Raw genomic sequence first — 14,694 nt, forward strand, 5'->3', positions numbered from 1 at the left:
TTTGCAATGCCCATCACAAGAAAGGAGCAGTGGAGAATTCCTCCAAGCTGGCTAGAGTGGCTGCAGGGAAAGCAGCCAATCAGGGGCCAAGAGTGCCATATAAAAGGAGTTACAGAGCTGAAGACAATGCAGGTTCTCACTTGAGCTGGTGGAGCTTGTATGGCGTGGCTGCTGAGGGAAGTGAGACACAGTGGACATCTCAGTTGAGTAAGGGCCAGTGGAGCATAGGAGCGCTCCTGGCTGGTGTCTGGGCCTGAGCTTAGAGGAGCCCTGGACAAAAGGTAAGATATTGGTGAAGGCTGGGGCTTGGAGATGTGGGTGGGCTCTGGCTCCTCCTCTCCCCTGGACACTGGAAAAGGGCCTATCATTGGACAGTAGTAACCCCTTCCCCCCAGAGGACTGAACACTCACCTGAAGATGGGGGACAAAGGCAGGGCTAGGACTGGTTTAAAGGCAGGGCTAGGACTGGTTTAAATACCATGGAGACGCCTAATCAGAGTGGGGTGCTCATGAAAGGTTGGTGCCAATCCCATTACAAAGACCTAAACAATAAGTGAAAGCTTCCCATATTTAATAGCTGTGACTGATTAATAAGCAATAATGGAAATTGGATTTTCTTTAAATTTCTGTTTCTTTTAATATACCGCTTTTATAAAAAATAAGAAACTTTTGGATTTTGTGTGTGAGGATGGTTTTGGCTGCTGAAACTAAGTGAGAATTATTTCATGAAGAAAGGCCTCTGAGGTCACGCCTCGTATTCCCTCTGGGTCATTCGAAACACTGTGATGAGAGGGGAAAAAAACCCATTACAGTAAACTGACAGTTTCCATTATATTTGCACCTTCACTGGCTGTCTGGTCAAGAACTGGAATGTGTGAATATGCTGAGCAAATTGACTTTGATCTATAAAGACTGCTTTATCAAGGTCATACAAATAGCCCAAACTTTTAATTGGGTACATAAACAGCATACATTACAGTTATAACGGTTCTGCAGGCCAAATAATGTCATTGGTGAAAACTGTTCCCAGTTCTTACCTTCACAGCGGCTGAAGAGGCACATCATGATAAATGGAGTGACAGTCTGTAAATAGGATGTGTTTATACAACTGATCAATCACGAATACAGAGTCAACAAAGAAATTTCCACAAAATCAGAAGCCTGTCTCAGGGTGCTGTGATAAATATGGCAATTTCCCGCAAATGTCCTTGGGGAAAAAATACTTCAGTGAATTAAGTTCAAGCATCTTTGTGGACTCTTTTGAATTAATGGCACCGGTAGAGTACTGCTGTAGGTCTGGATGATCAAAGAACTCTACTGAACAAGGTGAGAAGAAAAGAATAGTTCTTGGGCACAATGCATGTAAAGTGGATTTCCTGGGAAATATCTCTAGAGGGAGGTGAATGCAAATTCCCCCCCTGAATTCCTGAAAAATCCAGGCTATTGAAGCGACAATGTCAGAAAAGATTGGGGGGGGGAGGGGACATGATAGCAGTTTTCAGGTATCTAAAAGGGTGTCATAAGGAGGAGGGAGAAAACTTGTTCATCTTGGCCTCTGGGAATGGAACAAGAAGCAATGGGCTTAAACTGCAGCAAGGGAGGTTTAGGTTGGACATTAGGAAAAAGTTCCTAACTGTCAGGGTAGTTAAACACTGGAATAAATTGCCCAGGGAGGTTGTGGAATCTCCATCTCTGGAGATATTTAAGAGTAGATTCGATAAATGTTTATCCGGGATGGTCTAGACAGTATTTGGTCTTGCCATGAAGGCAGGGGACTGGACTCGATGACCTCTCGAGGTCCCTTCCAGTCCTAGTATTCTATGAAAAGGACCACTGGATACTTATTGCCTGTTCCTGGAATCTGAAGATCAAAGACACAGGTTGTATAAAGAGCAGACTAACTTATGCATGTGTGTGCTTGTTAGGAATTTGTAATGACACCTTTGGTGTCGTTTAAAGGACTGACTCCGGACAAAACATCTCCTGGAGGTGGGTGGTGGGGTGATCTCTGGTAAGCATACTAGCATGTTTTCTTTTACTGTTTTTAATGGTTCCTTTGTAATGCGTTCATCTTAAGAATAACTGTGAATGCTTAGAAAAAGCTGTGGGGTAACTCACACCGCTGTTCATGAGCCTTCGAAGGGTGGAGTAACCAGGACAGAGTCTCTGCTTTAGCAGCCTAGCTTTTGGAGAACAACACGGTGTAGGTAGGGCATGGTGCAGGCTGGGTGGGGGAAAACCCATTCTGAAAGGGAGAGATGTTGGTCTCTGCCCAAGAGATCTCATGACTGAGAGGTTGGGAACCTAGAGTGGGCATTCTCACTAGACCACAGAGGGGGAATACGAGTCTGGCTGCCCTCAACTGTGTCAGGCTTGTTTTCTTTTATTTTTTGCGAATGGGAATCCAGCTCCCTCTCCCATAGCTCTGTTGGCTCTGTGTTGTTAACAAGAATGAAAAGCGCACTCAACATTTTTGTGAAGAAAGTCAGGAGTTAGTGCCCTGACTGCCACAGTTCGGTTGTCCAAGACGGCACTGTTTTTAAAGTTACTCCTCAGGCTTGACCACACAGCAATCTGGGCGGCTGACAAAATTGCTGGAACCCTGGGCAAGGTGATGTGTGTGGGTGGGGGTGGGAGGGGTGAACTTTAGGCCCCCAGAAGGGTCCTCCCTAGCCAGCCTTTCAGCATTGTGTGGCCTGCACCACCTGTGGCTACACTGGTGATTTAAATGGCCCAGTGCTCTGGCTGCTGCCGCTCCCATGGTAGTGGAGGCCGGGAGCTCGGGCCCTTTTAAATCACCAGGCCCTGGGGCAGCTGCCCCTTTCGCCCCTCCTGTTGGTGGCCCTGATAACAAAACAGCATAAGATTAGAAAGCTGTGTGGCCCAGAGGCTTGGGCCTCAGACTGAGACTCAGGAATGCCCCGTTCTTCCTTCACTCTTCCCTTGACCTCAGTCAAGTGGCTTCAACTCTGTGCCTCGGTTTTCCCTCCCTCCCGTTGTCCATCTATTCTATAGGGTCCTTAGGACCAGAACTGTCTCTTACTCGGCTTTTGTTCAGTTCCTACCACAATGGAGCCATGATGTTGGTCAGGGCCTCTAAATGCAACCACCACACAAATAATTGGTACAGCATAAGCGACTTACGTTTGCCAGTTCATGTATCTATTATAGCAACCCTTGGAAACAAAGGGAAAGTTATGAAGATGGCACCTGCTCTTCTTTTTTTCTCAGTATTAGCTGTGATCGCTGTTCCTGTAGCTCAAGAATCTGGGCCCTTACAAGTATGTATATACTTTTCACCGTTCATTCCCACCCGCAGAAAACAACTATTTCTAAACAGAACTGCAAGAACCAAACAAGCTACATATCCAGCAGATGTGAGGAAGGCATTCCAGAGAAAAAGCATGGCACTTTGTGCTTTGCATTTTAAGCATCAAATGTGCTGCAGGTTTTAAACGGAAGGAGCTGATCTCTTAGGATGGGAAGGATTTGCAATTTGTAAAGCGAACAGCAGGGAGACTAGATGTCAGAGTCCTGTTTAATTACTCTAAGATATCTCTCTCTACCCACATGATTTCCTTGGCTCATGACAATCTTCATCAATTATTGTCCATTAATCTGCTTTTTCCACACTTCTGTTTCTGACAGTCCTTCTTGGCTGTTTCCTGGCACTCTGAGTAACATTTTTTGTCCTGTCAGGAATACTGAGCCAACACATTCTCCACTTACTATTTTAATGCTTTAAAACTATAGACCAGGGCTACTCAACTTTGGAAGCCACAAGGGCCACAATGATACCCAAAGCACATGCTGAGGGCTGCAACTTAAGTGTGGTTGCAAATATATATATGCAAATAGCTTCTTTCACACAATTCCCTGGTGCTCCTGGCACCTTCTTCCTGGGGGCTAGGAACGCCAACACCCTGTACCTGATCTGCCCTTCCAGCAGGACTGTGAACTTTTAATGACTATTCTCTGAGAGTTATGCGCCCACCTTATAGTGGCTCCAGGTCAGGTACCTGTTTGTTAGTCAGACTCCTAGCATTTGTGTACAAGCACTTTAGAAATTTGCCACTGGTTATTTGTCTGCCCTTCCCTGATGCATTGGATTCCTTTGTATGCGGTTGTTTGAGCTCCGTGTATACCCAAACTGCACTGTGGGCTGCAAGCCACATGTGGAACCCCACTTCTTATGCCCTTCCAGCAGGACTGTGAACTATTAATGACTATTCTCTGAGAGTTATGCGCCCACCTTATAGTGGCTCCATCTAGGTTATATTTCCCTAGTTTATTGATAAGAAGGTCATGTAAGACACATCAAATGCTTTACTAAAGCCTAGTGTGTACCAGGTTCAGCACTTCCCCCTTATCCTCAAGACTTGTTATCCTATCAAAGAAAGCTTTGAGATTTGTTTGACATGATTTGTTCTTTACAAATCCATGCTGGCTGTTAACTGGAAGATAATAAGGTGATAGGTATTTGCAGATTAATTCCTTAATTATTTACGCTATTAACTTTCCTGGCACAGAAGTTAAGCTGTTGTGTTCTTATTTCCCCTTTTATAGATGGACACTATATTTGTCCTTTTCCAATCTTCTGAAATCTCTCCTGACTTCCACGACTTCTCAAAGGTGACAGGTAATGACTCAGACACCTCGTCTATCAGCTCCGTGAGTATTCTGAGATGCATTTCATCAGGCCTTGGTGACTTGCAGACATCTAACTTTTCTAAGTAATTTTCAACTGGTTCTTTTTTTAAATTTTAACTTCTGAATCTACCCCATTTCCACTAGCATTCACTATGTTAGGCATCCCGTCACCATCCATCATCTTGGTAAAAAAAATGAAACACAGAAGTGATTAAACACCTCTGCCATTTTAAGTTTCCAGTTATTGGTTTTCCCTCTTCACTGAGCAGTGGGCCTACCCTGTCCTTGGTCTTCCTCTTGCTCCTATGCAGGTTTGAACTTTGCACCTGTTAGCTACGACTTCCCTCTATGGGTTCCTGAGAGTTCCTGACCCCCTAGCAGCACCACTTGCTCCATCTGACTCTGGCTAACTTCAGCCATTAACTGGATTCCCTAGAAGTTTCCTTCACTGGCTGCTTTTCTTGGTTCCCACCCTTCAAGATAAGAGGCCCTCAGAACTAGCTCAGTGTTTACCTTCCCTAGGCTGATTCCCTGGAGCTTCTCTCTCATCTCAGACACAGTGAGATGTGCTTTCAGGTCAAATTCCAGAACCTTCCCCATGTCTCTAAGAGCCAGAGAGACACTACTCCACTCGTCCTCCTTCTGAGGTAATTCTTAATACCTTGAGGTGATTTGGTTGGCTGAGATGGAAGTGCTCAGCTGCCTATTGAAGCGTCAATCTCTAGTCAGTCCCTCAACTGTGACAGCAACTCAGTCCCCTGCTGGGGAGGAGAAATAGTGACGTTAACAGGACCCAATACATGGGCCTAAAATGGAAACTCTACAATACAGGAACTCTGAGAACTGAAAGCTGCGTAGGATATGAACAGAGCTGAATCACTGTGTCCATGGCAGCACAGACTCCTCTGTTGAAGGGACTGTGCTGGTCAGATTCAGGATCTACAACAAGGTTCTTTCTAAGCTATACGGCAGCATGGCCCTGCAGCTGGCTAATGACCCCCGCCCAGGGGCTCAAGGTTGCCATGCACTGAGCTGCCTGGCTGTGGGAGGGGCACTTCTCCATCCTGAGGACAGGACAGCAACTCTCTCCCAGCCAATAGGGAGGGGATATGTCTGTACCGCTGAGGGAGATTCACTGCTCTGTCCTCAGCAGGGAGTTGCTGATGTTACTGAGGGAGAAGTACCCCTCCCCCAGCCAGGCAGGTCCATGCATGGAGCTCTGAGCCCTTGGTTGGGAGGGACTGATTAAGCACCTGCGGGGCTGTGCTACTATGCAGCTTAGAGGGAACTTGCATCTACAAGGATGCTTGCCTCCGGTTCTGGAGGCCAAATTTTTAAAAAGTGGGAAAAAATGGAGAGAGTGCAGAGAAGAGCCATGAGAATGATTACAGGCCTGAAAAAGGTGCCTTGCAGTGAGAGACTCGAGGTGCTCAATATATTTAGTGTAACCGAGACGGTTAAGCAGAAACTCGAAAATAATACGAGGATAGAAATTTGATGAGAGGGCTTGTCAGTCTAGCCGAGGAAGTATAACAAGATCCTGTGGCTGAAATGGAAAAGTAACAGAAAAATTAAACTAGAAATAGCACAAATGTTAAACAGTCAGTAACAAACAATTAGAACAATTTACTAGGGACTGTGGTAAGTTCTCCACCACTGGAAATTTTAAATAAAGCTTGGAAGATTTTCTAAAGGATCTATACCAGGTCAAGCACAGCTACAGGGCTGGAATCAGGCATTAACTCAGGAAGGCGTAATAGCTCAGTGGTTTGAGCATTGGGCTCCTAAACCCAGAGTTGTGAGTTCAATCCTTGCAGAGACCATTTAGGGATTTGGGGCAAAAATTTGTCAGGGATGGTACTTGGTCCTGCTGTGAAGGCAGGGGACTGGACTTGATGACCTTGCAAGGTCCTTTCCAGTCCCAGGAGATAGGCAATCTCCATTAATTAATTAAAGTATTATGGCCTGTGTTATGCATGAGGCCAGAGTAGGCACTCATAGCCATCTTGTGAACCTATGAATATCCTGGAGCTGTTTCATTATATATGACAATTTCCTAACTTAGAAGTGTTGTGTCCAACCCAGGGGAATTCTTTATTAGACCTTGTCTTAGCAGATAAGGAGGAATTGATCACAGAATTAAAAATTAATGGTAGCTGAGGTACCAGTGTGCATTCCCTTGATAACATTTATGATGAGCAAACAGAATAATGCCCTTTTTGTCAGAATATATACATGGTACTTTAAAAGAGCCAATGTCACAAAGCTGATTAAGAGTAAACTTAGCTGGGAGGAAGAATTTAATCAGAAGAGTATTAACAATAATCAGAAATCCTTTAAGAACACTGCACTAGGTGCTCCTAAAGCCCCAATTGGGGAAGAAGACCATCGTAGTTGAAAGCAAAAACCACCTGGTATAGAAAGGAAGTGAAAACAGCTTTAGAAAATAAAATAAATAATAAATGGAAGGAAGAGGAAGTTGATACTAAGGAATGTGAATCTGGAAAAAAACCCTTAAACAGCAAATAGTCCTGCAGCACCTTAGAAACCAACAAAAATGTAGATGGTATCAAGAGCTTTTGTGGGCACGACCCACTACTTCTGAAGTTATAAATGAGAGAAGATTGATAAAGAAAGCTGAGGGTCATCACAAAGGGTTAATCTGTGGCCAGCAGCGATAAGGACTATAAAGAGGATATGGAAAGTGTAGTAGGAGTTATCAATATGTTCTCCCCCCCTCCCCCTTAAGAGGGGGGTCATCCTAAATTAAGACATTGAAATGCCAGGGAATTCATCCCAGGATGATAGCATCAGTAGCTCCAAAGCCTCAGAACTCCATTTCCCACACTGGTTGTGATTAGTATTTCTAGCATGTTCTACCTCCACCCTGGAAACAGAACATGCTAGGAACGCAACCACAACCAATCATAAGCCAAACTCAGAGACAAAGAATTGTTTGTTTGTTTCTGATGTTGAGAAGCATCATAGCAAAGGATGACCTATCTACCCTCCATGTTCCTACCCAGGGAAGACTCAGTCCTTGGGGGATTACTGGTACACTGAATAATGTCCTCTGGGGCCGGACCCCAGGCTCCACACGGTGCTGCCGCTTTGAAATGCCGCATGCAGCCTGATGCTGGGATCCCCCTGGCGTTTCAAAGTAGCAGTGCTAGATGGAGCCCAAGGTCAGCAGGGGACTCCCCAGCTGATCCCGAGCTCCACTTGATACTGCCGCTTTGAAATGCCGCCTGCAGCCTGGGGACACTTCAGCTGGCCCCAGGCTGCATGCAGCACTTCAAAGCAGCTGTGCTGTGTGGAGCCTGGGGTCTGACCCCAAGCTCCAAATGGCACTGCTGCTTTGAAGTAGAATCATAGAATAATAGGACTGGAAGGGACCTCAAGAGGTCATCGAGTCCAGCCCCCCGCCCTCAAGGCAGGATCAAGCTCCGTCTACACCATCCCTGACAGATGTCTATCTAACCTGTTCTTAAATATCTCCAGAGAGGGAGATTCCACCACCTCCCTTGGCAATTTATTCCAATATTTGACCACCCTGACAGTTAGGAATTTTTTCCTAATGTCCAATCTAAACCTCCCCTGCTGCACTTTAAGCCCATTACTCCTTGTCCTGTCCTCAGAAACCAAGAGGAACAAATTTTCTCCTTCCTCCTTATGACACCCTTTTAGATATTTGAAAACCGCTATCATGTCCCCCCTTAATCTTCTTTTTTCCAAACTAAACAAGCCCAGTTCAAGAAGCCTGGCTTCATAGGTCATGTTCTCTAGACCTTTAATCATTCTTGTCAAGTATCAGAGGGGTAGCCGTGTTAGTCTGAATCTGCAAAAGCGATGAGGAGTCCTGTGGCACCTTATAGACTAACTGAAGTGTAGGAGCATAAGCTTTCGTGGGCAAAGACCCACTTCGTCAGATGCATGTGGGTCTTTGCCCACGAAAGCTTATGCTCCTACACTTCAGTTAGTCTATAAGGTGCCACAGGACTCCTCATCGCTTAATCATTCTTGTCGCTCTTCTCTGTACCCTTTCCAATTTCTCCACATCTTTCTTGAAATGTGGCACCCAGAACTGGACACAGTACTCCAGCTGAGGCCTAACTAAGTACCCTCTCCTCCCTCCCTCCCCCCCACTTGCTGGCTTTTTCTGATAGAGGCAGCAAGGGGAGGGAAGTGACTAGTCAACTAGCCTGTCGACTAGTCCTTCACATCCCTACTTTTAGTGGAGACCAGAAACTCAGGAGCAAATTGGAATCTAGGTGGTGAGCCAGACGGGAACTCTTACCATCCTTGGAGTAGCAGAGGCTTTGTATGAACACAATTCTTTGCTTATTCTGAGATTTTGCTCTAGACCAATCACTGGTTTCAGCGCTCCGTCGAACATCAGAGGCTGGGCCTAGGCTCGCTGTTTCCTTAGGTGCAGGAAGAGAGCACAGGGTGGTTAGTATTGGTGGTAAATATTGGGAGGGGTAGAGCTTTTGCATTGTTTTTGTCTGTTGTTATCTGGATCCCTTTCTCCAGAGCTACTCAACATGTGGCCCTGGGGTGCGGTTTGGGTTTATGCAGGGCTCAACGCTCAGCCTGCGAGTGAGATCCTTTGAACATGGCCTCCACTGGGGACATGTTCCACAACAGCGAGTCAATATAATGGTCTTCTGTTGATATGCGTTTTAGTAGTTAAATTCCTGGACTGTCATTGCTCATTAAAAGTGCTGTCATATGGCTGGAAATTGGGTAAATATTGCATTTTATGAATATCAGCAGAACTAACTTAAATGGGGCCTGTGTAGTCTTGCCCTGATCATTGTATTCATGCCCGTCAGTATTAAAAAAGCTATTTGCATATATATTTGCCTGTATATGCAATCATGCTTAAGTTGTGGCCCTTGACACATGCTGTGAGTATAATTTTGGCCCCCAGGGCTTCCAAAGTTGAGTAGCCCTGCCTTTCTCCATTGTCCCCAGTTCTGACACAGCCACAGTTACTGGTTTATTACTCTGGAAATTGTGATTGCTATTTTATTTTTGTGTGTGCCATCTGGCACTCCTTTGTATGCAATTGGGTGTTGAATATTGTCCCAAGAGACGGGCCCTTTGTGGTGTTTGCACTAGGAGGGATTTCCTTGCTAGGTTCCTTTTTAGGGCAATGCAGGAGGGAAATACCCCAGAAGGGAAAGATGAGAAGGCTGAAGTCACATCATAGGGCCAGGTTGCAAACCATATGCAGAAAAGATAGAAGTGTTCCTAAATATTTCTTTTCTGGATTTAGGGAAAACATAGATGATACGGTCTTGTCATGTGGTGATGATAAAATGTTTTCCTTTCCGTGAATAATGCTGAATGATGGATTAAATAGAAGCTATTCCAGTCAGACCTTTTAAAATCAGCATGTCCAGATAACTTGCCTCCAAGAGTTTTTAACAAGCTAGTTGAGGAGTTCACTGGACTATTCGTGGTGTTTTTCAATAAGTCTTGGTGCACCGGGGAAGTGCCTGGGGACAGGAGAAAGATTGTGTTGTGCCAATTTTAAAAGGGTAAACAGGATGACCTGAGTAATTATAAGCCTTTCATCCTGACATTGATCTTGGGCAAGATAATGGAGGAATTGATATGGGACTTGATTAATTAAGAATTAAAGTAGTGTAACATAATTCATGCAAATCAACATATTTTTATGGAAAATATGCTGTCAAATAAACACGATTTTATTGATGCGATGACAAGTTTGGTTGATAAATGTATTGACCTAATATATGCTTAGACATTGGTAAGCTATTTTATCTGGTAGCCTACAACATTTTGATACCTATATGGAGTTCTTGTTTGTTTTTTTAATAGGGTGCACATGAAATGGACTCAGAGCTGGCTAACCGAGAGATTTCAAAATGTATCTGCAAACTGGGAATAGTCATTGAGCAGGTGTGTTTCCAGCAGAGTTTTGCAGGGATTGATCACTGACTCTGTTCTGTTCAACATTTGTAAATAACCGATAAAATTTGTAAATAACACAACAATTGGGAAAACTTAAACAGCTAATAGACCTGCAGCACCTTAAAGACTTAACAATCATCAGTTCCTTTTATAAACTTCATGCATCACGTTCTGTTGTTTTTTGGAACAATTATAAGGTGATGGCAACCTTCTTGCTTTACTTTAAATCTCCTGACACTGAAAATATTGGCTAGCCATGGAAAATAGAGTGCAAATGCTTCTGAGGAAAAATTTGATGTGGTGGATAAGAATAAACAAAAGCATACTGAATGTTGTTGTGTCAATTCATGCATTGTGAACTAAAGTCCCTCTGGAGGATATGTGCATATTGAGGAAGTCATGGGATTACCCAAAATAATCCAAGACTCTGGTTCCAAATATTTGCTTTTATTTATCATAAGACTGAGCTATGTTGGTTATTTTCATTTCCTAGGAACAATGATTTAATTATTTCAGTAATATTAATCATCTTCTGTTCATGCACTGGATTCACCAGCCGGGAATAATCTGACTCTTGTAGATGTATCCCTTTGTAAAACACATGACTCTAAAATGATCAAACTGCCTGTAGTACATGTTTTCTTTCACTATTTCAGAAAAATTGACATGAAATTACCAGTGCTCTCTTCCCTCCAAAAGACTTTTGATTATCTGCTTTCTGCTTGTAGTAGGTTACTGTGTAGTATGCTACTAAACAGAGTTTTGTATCATCACATCACTCATTTTAGAAACAATATCAGAGATTACACCTTTATTTTTATAATAAATGACACATTGGGAAGGCTGTTGGAATTAATATTCATCCTATTTGATCAAATTACACGAGTGGCTTGACTAAGATTATAGACCTACCAGAAGAGCCAAGACTTTAAAAAATTAGGGTCCTAAATCCCAATGGAGCCATTTAAATAAGTGTCTTGATTTCCAGAGACATTGGTCTTCGTGGCTTCAGTGAGATTTGTGGGGGGATCTCATAATCTCTGAATAGCAAATACCTAAATATGGATTTAGGAGCCTAAATAGATGAATATGGGGTTGAAAACTGAGCCACAGTACTATAGGAGCGATAAAGCAAATGGCTCTATTAATCCTCTGAACATGCCCAGGGAGAGCTATGTCGCTCCAGAATTCTGAATAGACTCAGCATTTTAATAACTGTGTAAAACAGTTAGTTCATGCTTTTGTTTCCCCTCCCTCCAAGTGCTTACTGAACGTTACACCGAGAGTGTGTATTAGCTCTGGGATTACAGCACTCAGACTGCCTGGTTCCCGATGACCTGTGCTCAGATATCTACATCCCACTTTCTTCATTAGACAAAGGTCTCTATTTGGGCTGTATGAAGGCAGTACTAGTCAAAGAAATTCAGTGTAAGTCATGTAATAAGCAGCGAAGTAAAGATTAAAGAAGACTGGTATGGTCACTAGGTGGTGCTGTTTCACCATTTTACAAGTTCCTCCTCTTCTTGGGCAAGCAAGTTTTTTAGTTGTAGAAGAAAAAGCTCTCTTGGCTGGAATGTAGGAACTGTGGCAAACTGCAAGGGCATTTATTCTGAGCATTACTCTGACTACTGTCAATTGTTGATGTACAGTTTGCCCTAAAAACTGACATTGGTGTTTGTTTTAGATACTTAGAAGAGAGGATTACTCTGCATGCTGATTGTAACCACTGCTGTTAAAGGACTGGTATACATAGTATCAAATAAGTGGCATTAAAATATACCCAACAGCACATACTTAGGATTTTTTCTCCAACTGCAAGCAGACCTACAAGGTCCCTTGCTGTACTACCACTCAGCAGAGGGCAGCAAATCTAATCATAACCTAGACTGACAAAACATAAGGATTCTTAGAGCCATGCAGTCTTTAAGAGGGCAGAGTTGAAAAATGTGGCGCCTCTAGAAAAATAGGCACCTTTTAGAAAAAAGTAGGTGCTGGAATGGATTTGTTCAATCCTACCTTAAGCTCAGAAGAGAAGCCATTATTTTATTATTATTTAATTGCTACTTTAGATTTATTTTTAAACAAAACAGGCCATCATGCTTCAGTACAGAATATGGATAGTTTGCTTTAATGACTAACATCACCAGTAACAAATATTTGTACACAGAGACTGACTCGTTTGTTCAAAACTTCCATCGCCACAAAGCATATGATCAACTGGTAACCGCCATCGGGAAGATTTGTACCTGGGAACTCTGAAGCTTAGTGTAGGAACCTCCACTGCTTGAGCTATAAAACTAGCTGGCTCTCAGCCTAGGCTGTAGAGCTCCCTTGTTCTTATCTCTTGCTGTAAGTGGCCTAAGTGCCACTACATGGGACAGTGAACCACACTAGGTATATGGGTTACAGACTTTTTCTGGCACCTTGTCAGAGCTCAAAGTACTCAATATCTGCTTGCTGGTAACTGACCTTTTTGAATGAGCACCATGCACATTAGGATCATGGATAGGCCACAAGGTGTTCTTGGTAAAGCAAGAAGTCTATTCAACCATTACATTCATTCAGATTGAGTTTCTTGGCATGTTTCTTGCACAGCAGATACCAGAGTCTGCTCTTAGCTGCATACTGGAACTCTTGCTCTGCTGAGTGGTCACAGAGCCATGCAAAAATGATCATTTGACTGCCATTGCCACCTTCCAAAATATTATACAATAACTGCTTCACATATGCTTTGCTTTTGATAAAATTAAAAAGCATCTCTTATCTCTAATAGCAACATACCCGATTCCCCACACACTCCAACTGTGAGAGATTAACCACTTTGAGAAATTAACCACTTTGGTGAGATTTCATGTATTCATGGTTGGATAGAAAAACCTCATGGCTTGCATCCCTGGAACTAATTATCTGTAACTTTTTTTTTCTATCACTCAGTGAAGTTGTTGCTTCTCCTCTCTTAGCTGCTGATTTTTAAAAACATTAGTTATTTGTGACTTCAGTTTTTCTCTGTGGGGTTACACAGTGCGTGCAATTCAAGTCTCTAGATTTAAGTCCAGCCTTCTCTTGCTTACATTTCACAGATTTTTTTGAAGCCACAAAAGGCTAAGTTCCATGCCTCCTGCACCCACAGAATACAGCAGTGTACTAACTAGTTCCCTTTCCATGGAATGAGGCAATAGTTATCCGATCTGACTTGAATGGACATGTTGAAAAAGACAGGCATGGGTATAGTAGGGTACCTGGTGGATATGGCTCTGGCACTTTAAATGATGGAGAAAGCTCATGACCTAGTAATAGCCAACACACTCTTTATGAAAAGAGATGAACATATTTCTACTTACAAGAGTGAAAGGACTTAAGGTCAGTCTGAGTGCTTCCTTGTTTTCCAATGGAAAATAAATGAGCAAAAACTGTGTGGTGATTTCAGGGTAGCCTCTTATAAGTCAGCATAGAACACTCATTTTAGTTATGTTTCTTACAACAAATGTGCAAAGAAAATCAAAGAGGGTAAAGCCAAATATAAGGTGGCAAAACCAACAGGGTATGACTGAGAGCTTTAGGGACTTGGCTATGGAGAGGATAAAGACAGCATCACATGAGGAAGAAGTGGATACGTGTCGAGATTTTTGTGGTGACAAATATATTGAAGAGTGCTGAAAATGTTGGTGAATCAAAATGGAAAGCCCTTTATTGAGTAGGAAACCTGGTATAGGAGCAAAGAAGTTCAAGACATGCTATAAGATAAGAGAAAAAAGTTTACTCTGACAGTTGAGTAAGAACAAAAGTAGCTTGGTGCTGATATGCAAGGGAAAGGTGATGTAACTATACATTATAGAGGTATAAAACCGATATAGAAGGGAAAGCAACTGTACAAATTAGAAGTACAATGCAAATGAGTCATACAATGAAAAGGTGGAAAAGAGTTATCAATAAGGGTATGTCTAGAAAGCAGTGCTATTTTGAGATGCATCCAGTATCCCGAAATAGCATTTTCCACGTCTTAGCAACAAGCCTGTTATTTCAAAATATATGTGAAATAAAGGGCTTCCTATTCAGATATCCCAGTAAACCTCGTTCCACGAGGATTAAGGTGCTTGTTGG

At 43.0% G+C, this 14,694-nt stretch overlaps 1 long non-coding RNA gene across 1 annotated transcript; it reads left to right on the forward strand.

Annotated features, from left to right (window-relative positions):
* LOC142827557 (uncharacterized) lies at positions 1 to 11,277 on the forward strand. The gene is made up of 3 exons (XR_012902227.1): positions 1 to 281; positions 4,567 to 4,671; positions 10,501 to 11,277. It is a non-coding gene; the product is annotated as an uncharacterized LOC142827557 (long non-coding RNA).
* Positions 11,278 to 14,694: the final 3,417 nt, after the last annotated feature.

The sequence above is a fragment of the Pelodiscus sinensis genome, chromosome 3 (assembly GCF_049634645.1).
Source record: "Pelodiscus sinensis isolate JC-2024 chromosome 3, ASM4963464v1, whole genome shotgun sequence".
In the NCBI taxonomy this organism is placed as follows: Eukaryota; Metazoa; Chordata; order Testudines; family Trionychidae; genus Pelodiscus; species Pelodiscus sinensis.